The following is a 17,452-nucleotide window of genomic DNA, read 5'->3' as shown; positions in this document are numbered from 1 at the left end:
CCGTCTTCCTATGCTCTTGTCATCACCCGAAGATTCCCGACGATTCCCGAAGTATTTCGTTTCATTGAGAGGGCGCAGTAAAATTGAAAATAAAATGAAACTAGGCGCATGAAATTAAAAAAAATTGTTTATTATGCTTATTTTTAATAAAAATACATAAGTTAAACCCAAAATTCGCGGATTTCCACTATCCCTTTAAAACCAGAACATCCTTTTTTCAATTATGGACACAATTACGTGCTTTTAACCTGAAGTGTTTCAGATGATATACCCAAGGAAAATACATATCTTTATTATTATGCATAATAGCTACATTGTTGTTTTGGCAATACAAATGTTAAGTTGGCTGCTCCAACAATACATCATCACTATTCTACATACGACGTAAAACAATAAAAGAAGTGCAAGTAGCAACAAAAATAGAAATCAAATGAGCTAAAATAAAAACTAAATGTAAAATTAAGTACTGTATGGTAAACAAAAATACTCCTTATTGTAATGATGAATAAAGATGTGAGCTGTAAACAAATGTATGCTATACACATAATCTGTGAAACCAAAGTCACAGAGCTCAGGATTAACAGTCCTATAGCCTGTGTGATAAAACTATCCCTGAGTCTGGTGTTTGTGCTTATTCTACTAAATGTCTGTATTAGAATTTCACAATGTATGTACAAATACAACTAAATATGTCACAGACTGGATTCACTGACGGTTCCAAAAGGTGGAAGAAACATTCTGCTGTGCTTCAGTAGAGTCTAAAAGTACAATTATTGTTTGCTCACATGAATGTAATTCGATTTCCAGAACTTCTCACTTACCTCTAACTGCCTTTAACAGCTCATCAAACTCCATTGAGCCGACTCAGTTAGTGCTGCCTCCACCCTCTGCACAGCATATTCTGTTCAGGGTCACAGGTATAGTGCCCATCCCAGCATGCACTGGGAAGGGAGCAGGGACTTTAACAAGTACTTAGACTGTGGGAGATCAGCATTGAATAGACCAACCTGTTCAAACATATTCTGACATTAGACTGTCTTTTCATGTCAGAAATAACTGAAACAACTGCTTGTGTCAGGTCATTCCCTCCCCAATGCAGTCACATGACTTAGACATGAAGAACGGTCGGACCAAACTGATTCAGACTGGCACAGTGCTCTCTGGTATGCGAGGTAAAGGAGATAGTAAGTCAGAAGATACAATGTCTTGCAAACATTATTTAGATTTAGATTTGAGTAGTCATCTATGACTCATCTTTAGATAGGGAAGCTTATTGCAGGCTGCACAGGATACAGAGACCTGATCTAGGGGGTACAACTCTAAACACCCATATGAAAAAGATCGGTTTACATTTTATTATCAAATAAGTATGTGAACATAACCAATAACCTACCATAGCCAATAACAAATACATTTAACGTATTTTATTTTTGTTGTTCATTTATATCTTATTTTACCAGTTAACATTTATTTATTTATGTATTTTTTTTTATCTGTCCAATTTTAAACAATATTTTTGGTTTACACTCCTATAGTATACATTTGAATAATTTCAAACCTGTTTTTATTCATCCTAATAATTATAAAGGAGTGCCTTGGAAATAATTGTTTACATAAATTGTGATCAAAACGTTTGAGACCCACTGAGATAACTTAGACTAAAGTGAACTATCTAAACCAGGCGTGTCAAACAAAATTTCATTGTGGGCCATATCAGCATTAAAGTTGCACTCAAAGGGCCGGGTGTAACTTTAAGACTACATAAATATATAATATATGTAAAATAATGTATTATATTACATGATTGCCTCTGCATCGGATTATTATCGGATAGGGTAATAACTTCATAATGAACTACGTCTGAAAGCAGAAGTCTTGGGAAAATAATTGCAAATAACCGCCAAAATGCCAAAAACCGGCCCTGACTCCAGGTGTAACTAAAGTCTGATTTAAGGCTTGATTATATTTCACATCATTAATCCAAATCTGTAAAGTAACTAAAGGTATTAAATCAGTGGAGTAGAGTACACGATTTACCTCTGAATTTTAGTGGAGTAGAAGTTAGGGATGTAACGATACCAAAAACTCACGGTACGATAATATCGCGATAAAAAGTCCACGGTACGATATTTATCGCGATATTGAAAAATAACTTGAATTTTTTTTCTTTATTAAATAATAAATCTGATTTGTACAGCATTTTAGTAGGATAGTAGTATTTTAAAGTGTCAACAATATAATAATCAGACCCTGCAATAGAATAAATCAAGTTTCACTTTAGTTTTTCAAGTAACTCAACTCTAACTCACTAACTCACTCACTCACTCACCATCATCAAGGTTATCTTTTAGGAATATGAGCATGTCCACATTTCCAGGTAGAAGCTGGGATGTTTGGGCGTTTACAATATCCCCTGCTGTGGAAAAAACTCTCTTGCTTGGTACTGATGTTGCTGGGACAGAGAGATATGCTTTGGCCATGGGTGACAGCCAGTGGCGGCTGGTGGAAATTATTTTAGGTGGGGCTATTGTAATGGTGAATAAACCAAACGGGGAACATTTTGAGAAATGACCCCTTAAATCATGACTTCTGGTGATGTTAGAGATATGAGAAGACTGATCAATACCTCCATAATCTTCAGTGTGGTTAGCTATGAATCTTCCAAAACACAAACTGCAGAACACCGGTTCTTTGGGAACACTCAAATGATTGAATTCCCATTTAAAATCAGGAGACTAAATACGAACATTATATGCAGACAGAGTTGGGTGTAATAATAGTACTTTTGTCGGTAACGGAGTAGTGTAACGCGCTACTTTTATAATTCAGTAATCACACTACAGTTACTAACATTGCCCCGACACGCGTTACTTCGTTACTTACTAAAATCAGTCATAATCAAACCTCAACAAACACCTGCAAAGAACACATGCTAAGGTGAAGCTCACGCACAGCTATTGGTTGTTTGTTTATATCACGTAGTCTATTCTTCTTCTCTGTTTTCCGGTTGTTGCCTGTTTTGAATGACGAATACACACTACCGCCGCCTGCTGGTAAGGAGAGGTATTGCCACTCACGCATGCACAGTTCGTACGTGCTCGGCTGAAGTCTTGGCGGTGTGCTCCAGTCTGGTTCCAGTGCAACACATGGCCAACACGCAGGAGAACACGCCGACGCAACAGCGTGAGCAGAGATAGACTGGGCAAAAATATACAGATAGCAGGAGACAGAGGACAGCCACGGTCAGATAGGAAAACATTCAGGAGCTATCTGGATCAGTCTTATGCGACAATGGAAACTGAACTAAAGAGAACATTTGAAACTTTAGCAGTCTGCGTGATCTGCCTGCAGGGAGGGGCGGGCCCTGCGAGTAAAGTAACGAGTTACTTTATGTAGAGAGTAACGAAGTAGTGTACTATATTACTTTTTTTTTAAAAGTAATATGTAATATATTATCTCTGTATACAGACACAGACATGGTTCAGAAACACAGAAATATCAGAAAACAGACCATTAAGGCAATACATCTAGTTTGATGGATGCTGTCAACACTCAACTATATACAATAATATGTGTGTGTGTGTGTGTGTGTGTGTGTGTGTGTGTGTGTGTGTGTGTGTGTGTGTGTGTGTGTGTGTGTGTGTGTGTGTGTGTGGTGTGTGTGTGTGTGTGGTGTGTGTGTGTGTGTGTGTGTGTTTATTTATCACATGCACATATCTGTCCCCGGCTGTTTGAAGAGCAAGCATTGGAAACAAAAGACAGCGTTTACCTGTTTGCATCCAGCTACTCACACACACAGTTCACACTTTTACCTTGTTCATTAAAAATGTTAATTAAAAAAAGAAAAAGAAAATTTAATATATTTTTTATTTGTAGGCCTATTTGTAATATGGGAAGAGGTGGGGCGGCGCCCCTAGCACCCTGTGGACCGGCCACCACTGGTGACAGCAGTGGGTAAAACTGTGCCTTGTCTCTCCACTACTTAAAAAACAATACCGTTTTTGCCAAGAAGGTGAGGCTTATTGACAGGGCGAGATATAAATATACTGTTGGTACTTGTCAATATCTCTAGGTATGTAAATGTAGCCCTGTAAATACTATGTCCTTTTGTGTTATCTGTTGTTTTATGTTCATGTTGTAACCTACTTGCTGCCATGTTGGACAGGTCTCCCTTGATCTCAATGGGACCATCTGGTTAAATAAAGGTTTTTTAAAAAAAATTATTTAAAACAAAAAATATTTTAAAAATATCGCGGTAGATTTTGTCAGTCTCACAACGGTATTGAGACATTTATTTATCGCGATATTCGATATATCGTTACATCCCTAGTAGAACTACAAAGTAGGAATAAAATGAAAAAACTCAAGTAAAGTACAAGTGTACTTGAGTAAGTGTACTTAGTTCCTTCCAAACTTTGGTCTGAGACTTCTCCGTCCTAGAGTCAGTTCTATTCATCAACCTGATTTGTGAAGGAAAGGGCATCTTACCAATAATGAGTTGTGTTTATTGAGTCAGTTGAAATGACAGGGTTTGTTCATGCCAACATCCAGAGTGATTTCATGAATCCAGTCCTATCAACTGCTTCAGTATTTTGCGAGGATGTTTAATTTATTCTCAGTCAGGTTTACTGTAAATCGTATTCACACGATTGTTCTGATGTTTAAGCAGCTTATTCTAAAAAAAACTTGTCTTGTTTTTATTAGCGCTGTTAAGTGTTATGTGAAAGGCTGCTCTCAAGTAGTTGGTGCACTCAAAGGCAAGCAAGGTCTTCTTTAAGTCAAGCTAGAGGATATACATCTCTCTGAACTCCTGTAAACTTTCCAGCTGCCCTCAGTAAGTCCTTCAAACCACCATTTTACAAGTTGTGGTGTTTTTGTCTTCTTTATGTGCCTGCCTTCTTTTGGATTGAATTGTGTATATACTGAAGTGGACAATAAATCCATCACTCCCAGGCTACAACCTGCACATTCAATTTAATCAGTGCATTACATTTGTGTGACATCCTGATTAAAGTGAATGCGTTTAGCGTACCGGGATGTTCATGGCACAGAATGACTAGAACATGGTCTGCAAAGTGTGTCAACAATATCGACGTCGGGTTTGGTAGGATGGACAAGACATTTGTTGAGTCTTGAGTCTAACTGTTAATGTTTCAACAAGTCCTCCAACTAATACGACCAAATAGGCCGATTGTTCCGACCCGTAATACGACCCACAGGAGCGTTTTCAATCAACGGTTCAGTCTTGAATTTTATTTAGATGATTAAATTCATCAGGCTTGATTGATAAATATAGTTGAGTATCATCCGCATAACAATGAAAGTTTACGCAGAATGATTCCTTATAATATTGCCTAACGGAAGCATATATAATGTGAACAAAATAGGTCCGAGCACTGAGCCCTGTGGCTCCCGGTTTGCGTGGAAGATTCATCATTGACACGTACAAACTGAGAGCGTTCAGATAGATAGGACCTAAACCAGTCTAAAGCAGTTCCCTGTATGCCAACTAAGTGCTCTCGTCTTTGCAATAGGATATCATGGTCGATAGTATCAAATGCAGCACTGAGATCGAGCAAAACAAGAATAGAGACAAGTCCCTTGTCTGAGGCTATTATAATGTCATTTGTGACTTTAACCAGAGCTGTCTCTGTGCTATGATGTGTTCTAAACCCAGACTGAAAATCTTCAAATAAATCATTGTTTTTTAAGTAATCACACAGCTGTTTTGCGACCGCTTTCTCAAGAATATTTGAGAGGAACGGAAGATTAGAAATAGGTCTATAGTTGGCTAAAACCTCTGGATCGAGGTTGTGCTTTTTAAGAAGAGGTTTTATCACTGCTACTTTGAATGATTGTGGAACATAGCCTGATAATAAAGACATATTCATAATATTTAATAAAGAAGTGCTAATTAATGGAAAAACTTCCTTCAACAGCTTAGTTGGAATTGGGTCTAACATTCACGTTTATGGTTTAGAAGAGAGAATCATTGAATTTAATTGTTCAAGGTTAATGGCTGAAAAGCATTCTAGTTTACTATCTAGTGTAATATTAGAACTTACGTTTCCGGGAGCTGTTGATAACACTATACTGGTCAAAGGCAAGAGGTCATTGATTTTGTTTCTAAGAGTAACAATGTTATCGTTAAAAAAGCACATAAAATCATTACTACTGAGTGCTATGGGAATAGAAGGCTCAATCGAGCTGTGGCTTTCTGTCAGCCTGGTGCTGAAAAGATATCTTGCATTATTCTTATTCTCATCTATTAATGAAGAGTAGTAGGCTGCTCTTGCTTTACGCAGTGCTTTCTTATATTCATTGAGAGTAATATGCCAAATTAAACGAGATTCTTCAAGTTTAGTGGAACGCCATATCCTTTCAAGTTGTCTCGACTTTTGCTTTATTTTGCGGGTTTCGGCATTATGCCATGGAGCTAATCTGTTGTTTTATTTTCTTCTTTTTCAAAGGAGCAACAGAGTCTAATTTTATTCGCAGCGCATCTGTAGCACTATCAACAATGTGATCAATTTGGGGTGGTGTACATTTTGTATAAGTTTCCTCCCTTACATGCAGACATGCTATCGAGTTAAGTATTGGTGGAATCTCTTCCTTAAATTTGGCTATAGCAATAACAGATAGGTTTCTGCTGCAAGAGCTTTTGACTAATGCTTTGTAGTCTCGTAATAGTACTTCAAAAGTGACTAAGAAATGGTCGGATAAAGCAGGATTATGCGGTTCGACTAATAGTTGCTCAATTTCAATACCATAAGTCAGAACAAGGTCGAGAGTGTGATTATAGCAGTGGGTTGGTTTATTTACACTCTGATAGAAACCAACAGAATCTAATATAGAGTTAAATGCAACAGTAAGGCTATTTTTATCACCGTCAACATGAATATTAAAGTCACCTACGATAATTACTTTATCTGTTTTAAGTACCAAAGTTGATAAAAACTCAGAGAATTCTGATAAGAATTCTGAATAAGGACCTGGTGCACGGTACACTGTAACAAATAAGATTGGCTGCAAAGTTTTCCAGGTCGGATGCGTAAGACTAAAAACGAGGCTTTCAAAGGAGGTATAATTTAATTTTGGTTTAGTATTGATAAGTAAACTTGAGTCAAAGATTGCTGCAACTCCACCTCCTCGGCCCGTGCCTCGGGCAATATGAGTATTGATATGGCTGGGTGGAGTGGCCTCATTTATGCTGACATATTCTTCATGTCTCAACCAAGTTTCAGTGAGACAGCATATATCAATATTATAATCTGATATTAAATCATTTACCAATATTGCTTTAGATGCTAGAGATCTTATGTTTAAGAGACCACATTTAATATTCCTGTTTTGTTGCACTGTAGTAGTTGTTACATTTACTTTTATTAGGTTCTTATGTATGACACCTCTATTAGGTTTTACCTTAAATTGTCCTTGGGCAGACACACACACCGTTAATATTGGGTATTTAACCGCCTTTGCTTTCTCACTCTCTCCGTCCCCACCGACTCATAAAGCTGGCAATGTCCTTGATCTCATATTCTCAAGGAACTGCGCTACTTCTAACCTCTCTGTAAACCCGCTCCACACATCCGATCACTTCTTCATTTCATTCTCTCTATCCCTTTCCAAATATAACAAACTAATCTCTTCCCATCCTACACTTGTCCGCCGTAACCTTCGCTCCCTCTCTCCCTCTACCTTTGCCTCGTCGGTGCTCTCAGCCCTCCCTTCCTCTGATTCGTTCCAACTACTGCCTCCAAACTCTGCTGCAGAAACTCTCCTCTCTACTCTCTCATCCACTCTGGACTCGCTCTGTCCTCTGACATCTCGGCAGGCTCGTCAGTCCCCTCCGGCTCCCTGGCTAAATGATGCACTGCGTGCTAATAGAACCATCCTTAGGGCAGCAGAGCGGAAATGGTGGCAATCCAAACACCGTGACGACCTCCTAACCTATCAAGCTCTCCTCTCCTCTTTCTCTGCTTCGATCTCTCAGGCAAAAAGCACTTTCTTTCAAGATAAGATCCAATCTTCCTATTCCAATCCTAAAAAACTATTTTCCATCTTCTCCACCCTCTTGGACCCTCCAAAAGCTCCTCCCCCCTCCTCACTTCTGTCAAGCGACTTTGTTACCCACTTTGAAAAAAAGGTTAATGATATTCGCTCTTCTTTTTCTGACTCACCTTTACTCACCGCTGGGTCACCAGACCTTCCTTCCACCAACACACTAACCTCCTTTTCCCCTCTCTCTCCAAGTGAGGTTCTTACCCTCATTACCTCTGCCCGCCCTACCACCTGTCCTCTGGACCCTATCCCTTCAAACCTCCTTCAGACTATCGCTCCTGATATTCTACCGTTTCTCACCCATTTCATCAACACTTCTCTAACTTCTGGTCACTTTCCAAACAGTCTCAAGGAGGCAAGAGTAAACCCTCTCCTAAAGAAACCCACTCTCAACCCGTCTGATGTTATAAACTACAGGCCTGTCTCTCTCCTCCCGTTCCTGTCTAAATCACTTGAACGCGCTGTCTTTAAACAACTCTCCTGTTATCTCAATCAGAACAACCTTCTGGATCCGCACCAGTCTGGTTTCAAGGCAGGTCACTCCACAGAAACTGCTCTCATTGCTGTCACGGAGGAACTGCACACTGCCAAAACTGCATCCCTCTCCTCTGTCATCATCCTGTTGGACCTGTCTGCTGCATTCGACACGGTGAATCATCAGATCCTCCTTCGCACTCTCCAAAAACTTGGAGTTTCAGGCTCTGCACTTTCCCTCCTCACCTCATACCTGAAAGACCGTACCTACAGGGTGACTTGGAGAGGGTCTGAGTCCGACCCTTGTCAATTAACTACGGGGGTCCCTCAGGGCTCTGTTCTTGGTCCCCTCCTCTTCTCCTTGTACACAAACTCGCTCGGATCAGTCATTAGCCCGCATGGTTTTTCTTACCACTGCTACGCTGACGACACCCAATTAATTCTGTCCTTTCCCCGCTCAGAGACCCAGGTCGTCGCGCGCATCTCTGCTTGTCTGGCTGACATCTCTCAGTGGATGTCTGCTCACCACCTCAAGCTCAACCTTGACAAGACTGAGCTGCTCTTCCTCCCGGGAAAAGATTGTCCAACTCTTGACCTGACAATCAACATCGGCACCTCAGTTGTTTCCCCGACTCAGACTGCAAGGAATCTGGGTGTGACCCTAGATAACAACCTGTCCTTCACTGCAAACATCGCTGCTACAACCCGCTGCTGCAGATACACGCTTTACAACATCAGGAAGATATGTCCCCAGCTGACTCAGAAAGCGACTCAGGTTCTGGTCCAGGCTCTCGTCATCTCACGCCTAGACTACTGCAACTCCCTCCTGGCTGGTCTACCTGCATGTGCCATCCGACCTCTGCAGCTCATCCAGAATGCAGTGGCTCGTCTGGTTTTCAACCTTCCTAAATTCTCCCACACCACTCCGCTCCTCCGCTCCCTTCACTGGCTTCCGGTAACTGCTAGAATCCACTTCAAGACACTGGTACTTGCTTACCGTGCTGCGAATGGATCTGGCCCTTCCTACATCCAGGACATGGTTAAACCGTACACCCCAGCGCGTGCACTACGCTCTGCATCAGCCAAACGACTCGTTGCGCCCTCGCTGCGAGGGGGACCCAAGTTCCCATCGGCGAAAACACGTGGGTTTGCTATCCTGGCTCCAAGATGGTGGAATGAGCTCCCCATTGACATCAGGACGGCAGATAGCTTGCACATCTTCCGGCGCAAACTGAAAACTCATCTCTTTCGACTCCACTTCGAGCGTTAGAACGATTAACGAAGCACTTTTATACTAATAAAGGACTGGATTACCTAAAGCCAGTTGAGTAGCACTTGAAATGTTTGGCTCTATGAAACCTGATATACTTATATGATTCTGTTTTCTTCAAGGTTGTGTCTTCCTGGTCGAATGTACTTATTGTAAGTCGCTTTGGACAAAAGCGTCAGCTAAATGCAATGTAATGTAATGTAATGTAATGTAATGTATTTTATTGGGTTCGGGATTCCTATGGATGACTGCCTAGGAGAGAGCGCAGAGAAGTGTGTAAGACTGCGACTCCGCCTCCTGGTCTCAACTCCAGTTTGTCATAGATTACGTCCACAAAGCCCTGAAATGTTTGCCGAAATGAGATCTGCACCTTCCAAAGTAGGATGAATGCCGTCCCTCTTAATCAGACCAGGTTTCCCCCAGAAGGCTGTCCAATTATTTACGAAGCCCACATTGTTTGCTGGGCACCACCAAGACAACCAGCGCTGAAATGATGACATGCGGCTATACATGTCATCATTGATCAGATTGGGGAGGGGACCAGAGAAGATTACGGTGTCCGACATTGTTTTAGCATAACTACACACCGACTCCACATTAAGTTTGGTGCATTCTGATTGGCGTAAACGAACATCATTACCACCGACGTGAATAACAATCCTACTGTATTTACGTTTATTTTTAGCCAGCAGTTTAAGATGCGCCTCAACGTCGCCCGCTCTGGCCCCCGGAATGTGACTGTGGAGGCTTCGGTCTCTAAATTCACGTGTCTCATAATAGAGCTACCAATAACCAGAGTTGGCTTCTCAGCGGGTGTCTCGCTGAGTGGGGAATATCTGTTAGATACGTGAACGGGTTGGTGGGGACCTGCGGGTTTCGCGTTATGCCCCTTCTGAACAGTCACCCAGTCTCCCTGCTGCTCGGGAGTTGCCGGGGGACGGCTAAGAGGAGCTACCTTTTGCCGGTCCGTACCGACTAACATGGGCTTTACTGTAGCTGAGTTACTTTCTAAGATGCAGAGCCGGGCTTCTATGGCTATGATTCCCGCCTCCAACCTAACAACTATACTACATTTAACACATGTATCGGTACCAGTAAAGGAGGTAGGGAAGTAACCAAACATGAGACAGTTAGAGCAGGAAATAACACCCGAGGGTGTGGAAAGAGCCATGGCTAGCTATTAGGGCTGTGCAATTTAATCGATCCTGCGATATATATCGATATTTAGTTTTCCGAGAAAGTATCGATATTTCAGCCACGGGTATCGATACATTAAGTCTGATAACTGTGTTCGTTATTGTCGCATCCAGGAGAGAAGCTTTAAAAAGGAGAATAATTGAGTCTCTGAGAAGGTTCAAATGTATACTTTAATTAATAAAAAGCGCGGTAATGTTACAAGCAGAAGATGGTTCAGTCAGAAAAACAGCTGAGTGAAGGGAAGAGAGCGAGCTCCACCTTTCCAGCTGTTAAATATCCTCTGCTGGCTCCTCCCTGTGTGCCGGTTGGCGCTGCTGGGGGCCGGCCCTCCACGTCTCCAATGTTCGTTGTTGCGCATAACAGACAGGCATGAAAATCACTCACCTTTCGGCGAAATTCGCCGTTTTGAATCCAAAATAGGTCGTTTGTGTGATTCATGTAGATCTGCAATAAAAATATTTTTGGGGTATGGGGGGTCTGGGACCCGGAGTAATCTGCGGCCGCGAGCTGTTATGTGCCGTCATGACACGCATGGTGTTGTTTTTTTATATATTATAATGCAACGCGAGCTGTGTGCTCGAGTCTTCCTGCCTGTCGGCTCTGCTGCTCCGCAATGATGGTCTAGCTTCAGAAGCCACATTACCTACGGGTGCGTTCGTTAATATTAACTGTGCGGTCCGGAGTCACTGTGGTACAGACTGGACCGCTGGTGAACAGCTGTTAGAACGGGCGGTTCAGGTGTTCAGAGCAGAGCTCCCTGTCGGAGCGCAGAGCGTGATGTGCACTGAAAAGTTTTTCTGTCGCAATATTATCGTTGAGCTAGCTAGCTAGCATATATTGTCACTATCTGCTAACGTTAGCTTTAGCCTTCGTTTTCTAATAGTTTTTTTTTCATAGGCTATAAACGGAGGTGGTATAAGTATAGATCTTGTACTTGAGTAAAAGTAGAAGCACTCAGATCTTGTACTAGAGTAAAAGTAGAAGTACTCAGATCTTGTACTTGATTAAAAGCCGAGATACTCAGATCTTGTACTTGAGTACAAGTAGAAGTACTCAGATCTTGTACTTGATTAAAAGTAGAAGTACTCAGATCTTGTACTTGATTAAAAGCAGAAATACTCAGATCTTGTACTTGAGTAAAAGTAGAAGTACTCAGGTCTTGTACTTAAGTAAAAGTAGAAGTACCAGAGTGTAGGAATACTCTGTTAGTAAAAGTACTGCATTCAAAATGTTCCTCAAGTAAAAGTAGAAAAGTATTCTCATCAAAATATAGTGAAAGTAGCGACAGTAAAAGTAGTCGTTGTGCAGATTGGTCCATTTCAGAATAATATATATGATATGTTTTATAATGATTGATCATGAAAGTGTTCTCAAAGCTGGTAAAGGTGCAGCTAGTTTGAATGACTTTGTATACTGCAGGGTAGCTTGTGGATTTACTCCAGGTGGAACTAAAGTCTGATTCAACACTTGATTAGATTTCACATCATTCATCCACATCTGTAAAGTAACTAAAGGTATTAATTAGGGCCGGGACTCGATTAAAAAAATTAATCTAATTAATTAGAGGCTTTGTAATTAATTAATCGAAATTAATCGCATTTTTAATCACATATAAATATTTGACCTGAGAACAGTGAGAAGCAATTTTTTTCACATGGATTTTAGTATACCATTAGGCGCATTCACACCGCAGTACTTTTCCCACAAAGGTTCATGAGAACTCTTTGAACCTGGGGGTAGATTAGGCAAATGAAGCCGCTGACGTCACTTCTTCTTCTTCTGCTTTGGGTTTACTGGCAGGCCGCAAACCACTTCACGGCGTATACTGCCGCCCAAAGTCCCCGGAGTTGGGGACTGTCTTCAGTAGAAGCTGCTGGGAGTCCCAGCAGCTTCTACTGAAGCCTTCCGAGTAAATCGCCAGAACGCCGACACCTCCTCATCTCCACCGCTCCCATGTTTTATTTTGTGTTGCCATAAGTTAGTCTCTCTGCATTTCTGCGCTGGGCTAATGCTAATAATGCTAATGCGAGGATATGGCGACAATGGCGGCTTCACAAAACTTTTTGGGAGTTTTACGGGGCGTGGTTTGCAATCCGCCCAGCCAATCAGACATATAGCTATCTTCTCACAAGAGAGCCGTACGAAAGTCCCTGCTCTCTAGCAGGGACTTTCGTGGGGTGAACTAATTTTAGTACCGGCTCTTTTTGGTGTGAACGCGATAAAAGAGGCTAACGTCCACGCTAGCTTCCACGCTAGCTGCTATATGTTTTGCATTGAGGTGATACTTGAGGCTTGATGTGCTGCGGTGATATGCGAATTCCTTTTTGCATAATTTGCACACAACCGTGCTCTTATCGACGCTTCCATCCGTCCGTTTTTTAAAACAACATTTCCCACTGTTGTTCACTGTGGTTTGTTGTTGTCTGAAGTCATGAACGTTAGTTGGTGCTCCAGTATAATCGGTACGCCTGAAACTCATCCAGTGAGAAACGTTCCGCGGTGCAAAAATAAGTGCGATTAAAATGCGTTAATTTTTTTAACGCGTTAATTTTTGTGTAATTAATTCATCTTAATTAACGCGTTAAAGTCCCGGCCCTAGTATTAATACATGTAGTGGAGTCAAAGTACACCATTTACCTCTGAACTGTAGAGGAGAAGAAGAACAAAGTAGCAAAACATTGAAATACTTAAATAAAGTACAAGTATCTCAAAATTGTACCCAAGTATAGTACTTGAGTTTATGAATTTTGTTACTTTACACCAGATGCCATAAAGATAGAAAGACTAAGCCTTGCAGAGAGGCATGACAATAGATTTTCAAAATGCTCAACAGTGCTGCCAAAATTATAAACTGACTGCTACACGATTAAAATAAATGCTTTTATATATTTCTATTAGATGTGACTCTTTAGCGTTTCTGTTATTATTAACACTGCTGCTTTAGTTGTTCTGACTGCTAAAATCCTCTGTTATTCCTCATTTTAAAGCCGATATTCCGTGGGGTCGGGGGGCTCGGGTCCTTGTCACCTTTTCCATACCTGATGAGTTTGCATCCCTGATAATACTTAGTAAGGAGGCCATAATATGTTTGACTCATGGCTGAAGTTAAGTTTCTCCAGCTCTCCCCAGGTTGGCAAAAAAATGCATCTCAAAATGCATCAGATTGATGCTTTAAAATATGGAATATTCAAAATGTTCTTCCGGGGGAGCATGACTTTTCATTTAATACATTTTAAACGCTGTAATCAATACTCCAAAAATACCTCACGGCTGGTATAATTTCCCGTAGTTACGGATGTTGTCTCATGCTACCCACGTCTGTAAACAAACGTATTCAAATAAACTGTACCTTCATTTAATATTCAGCAATAATAATATCTCGACGTCTATAGTTGTAGTGTTGAAATCAGTAGGTTTCGGTGTGCAACACTCCTTGTCATATCGCTACTAAATTCACCTCTATAGTAAATGGTATATTAGCCACATGCTAAATGCTAACCGGAGATGAAGGATTTTCAGAATAAAAGCTTAACAACTGGTTGTGCACAAGAACTTCTGTTTTTTCAGTATAAAACAGCATTTAAACTGACGGTATGTTTAAGGTACTTTATGCCATCAAAACATTGATTTTAATTTCTAACAAGTCCCATTCAAATCCCCCGTGTTCCGCCACCTGCTGCACCTTTTAATTCTCCATTCTCCATTGTGATACTGCACTTTATGTACTTACGTTTCAAAGGCTTGTCAGCTACAGTTTGCACTGTTTCAATAAATGAAACTAATTTTCTCACCACATCTTTTGATTCATTTTGTCCAGCACTTGCAAGCTGTAGACTCTCTGTCAGAGCCATATTGTATAATTGATGCTTTCAGTTTTCAGTTGAATTAATTCAATCCAAGTCAATGGAACACTCACAAGATGTCACCAAAATCACACTGTCCCTTTAAAATCTTTCAGAAAATGATATAAGTGTATCGAATTATATCGAATCGTATTGTTGGCTGAATATCGTGATATATATCGTATTGTGAGCTGAATATTGTGTATCGTATCGTATCGTGAGATTAGTGTATCGCTACAGCCCTACTAGCTATCAAGCTAAAGTAGCTACCGTTAGCAAACCCGAAAAGAGTGTAGGCAACTGTGGAGTTACAGTCGCTAAGAGAAGGAGAGTTGTGAGTGCTTAAGCTGTAGTAACGTGTGATTACAACGTCAGGCAGTTGCCGTGATCAAGAGTTTTAAAACGATCGATTAAATTAAGATAATAAGCTATCAGCAACAGAACAGGCACACGGGATACCCAGAGATGACAACAACAACCGGAAGTTACAACATGCTTACCGCAATAGTGGTCCGTCAGATATTAATGTGTAGAAGTAAAACATGAGAAATAGTAGGCTATAGCAATATCCTGTAAAATTATGTAAAAACATGAATAAAACTACACATCTTCAGATGTTATACATACATAAGTGTCCTACACTAATAATACAAAGTTATTATTAGTATGCTGTGTGTACCTTGTGTGCACTTTAACAGTGGTTAAAGCACGTTATTGAATTATTTTTGTTTAATAATGTTATTTTTGTTGAATAATGTTATTTGATGAAAAAGTTATTAAGAGTACATACTTTCATAGGGGGAAAGTAGAAGGTCAATGATAGAAATATAGAATATAAAAAATCAAGAAGATACTGTAAGTGATCTCTACAATAAAACAGTTTAGTGCCGGATGTACAAAGATATTAATATGAGGATGTGCAAAACAGACAAACTAATTAACCTTTATTAACACATTAAAGAATACTTTAGGTTAAGGTCTTCTTTCAAATAAGAAAAAAGCTTTGGGGGTATCTATCTACAGATAAATATTAAGCCTGACAAAGTACTTAACGTCTAATATATTGCTTTCCTGCAATGTTAACTATGTTGAAGCACTTATTTTAACTGATATTATACACATTAATGATACTCTTATGTATGTAGATAGTATAAGAAATGTGCAGAATATGACAGTTTAATGGTGGAGGTATACACACATTGATAGATGTCTTGTAATGCACTGTTGAGGAACCTGTGACCCAAGTTTTTCATTCATTGCATAACTACACCATAGTTGTGTATATGATATGTCAATAAACCTTTGAAAATCTTGAAATCTTGAAAGGGATGTGCAAAATAGCCATTATATACAGTTTTTTTTAATGAACTATTAGAAGAGAATAACGAGTAATTAATATACTTTATAGAGATCTGCAGATAAATGTTTAGTCTTCTCAAGCACCAACTATCAAATATCTCTCCTGATTGTTGGCACTTGACAATCACCTTACCTGAATTTTACTCAGGTGTAACTAAAGTCTGATTTAAGGGTTGTTTATATTTCACATCATTAATCAGAATCTGCAAAGTAACTAAAATAAATGTAGTGGAGTAAAAATACCAGGTTAACCTCTGAATTGTAGTGGAGTAGAATTACAAAGTAACAATGAGCTGTACCCAATATATGTGGGTATATATTAATGCTGCCCATTATGGATACAAGCGATTTTCACCCATGTAGTAATTACATGTTTTAAATGTGTACACACCAATGTGTTTCCTATCGCCTAAACCTCCAGGGCTGTACACAGTTTAATACTGTCAACTTCTAATTTTGGGAAAAACGAAAACGTCTTTTAAAACTACAATTCCCAGTAGACGTGCCATAGAGAACATGTTGCGAAACACAATAGCCAGCATGTGTAGTTCTCGGGGGGCGTTCGAGTCCAGTTTTGAATAGTCTGCCGTGGTTTCGTTCCATTTCAAAAAGCTTGACGCTCGGCGTAACCTTGGCGCACTGCCACTCCAACATCCAATCCCAGAGCTTGAAGATTAATCACGGGGTTTGTCAATGGGACTGTAGTCCCAAACGATAGCTGGGGATTATGGGTAGTGTCTTCGGCCATCCTAAACTCAGATTTTTTTTCCGGATATCATATCTTATTAACACCACATCCCAGCGTGCATTGCGGCTAAAACATCCAATCAACGAGCTTCAAGCTGAGGATCTTGGGTAATCAGTTCAGTGGGTTTGTTGTGTGTATTGCTCAAAATGTCCGGTCTGTTTCCGGTGACTTTATTTACGGCTAAAAAGCCCAAGATTATAGAATTAAACGAATAAATAAAAACAAGGATAATTGTGTGTTATTGTTGAGTAAATAACAGCGTGTTATTTAGAAAAGAATAACAAATTAGAAGGAAAAAAAGATTTAAAAAAATACAGATTTCAGTATTTTGAGGCTCTAAGCCCCATTTATTTTCCTCACAGACGGCAAAAAAAGTCCGACATTATACGATTTAAAGTAAAAACAAATAAATAAAAAGATAAAACACTGGCCTGTAATTTACGTTAGAATAAATAGAATGGTTTTGAATAATAGATTAGAGTACAATCTATGTCACTT

The 17,452-nt window shown here is 40.0% G+C and overlaps 1 protein-coding gene across 1 annotated transcript in view; it reads left to right on the top strand.

Annotated features, from left to right (window-relative positions):
- Positions 1-17,452, top strand: part of LOC117555642 (calcium-binding protein 8) — a 205,643-nt gene that overhangs the window by 153,310 nt on the left and 34,881 nt on the right. The gene's annotated exons all lie outside the window — the stretch shown is intronic.

The sequence above is a fragment of the Gymnodraco acuticeps genome, unplaced genomic scaffold (genome assembly GCF_902827175.1).
Source record: "Gymnodraco acuticeps unplaced genomic scaffold, fGymAcu1.1, whole genome shotgun sequence".
Taxonomy (NCBI): Eukaryota; Metazoa; Chordata; class Actinopteri; order Perciformes; family Bathydraconidae; genus Gymnodraco; species Gymnodraco acuticeps.
This window is presented reverse-complemented; position numbering and strand designations above follow the sequence as displayed.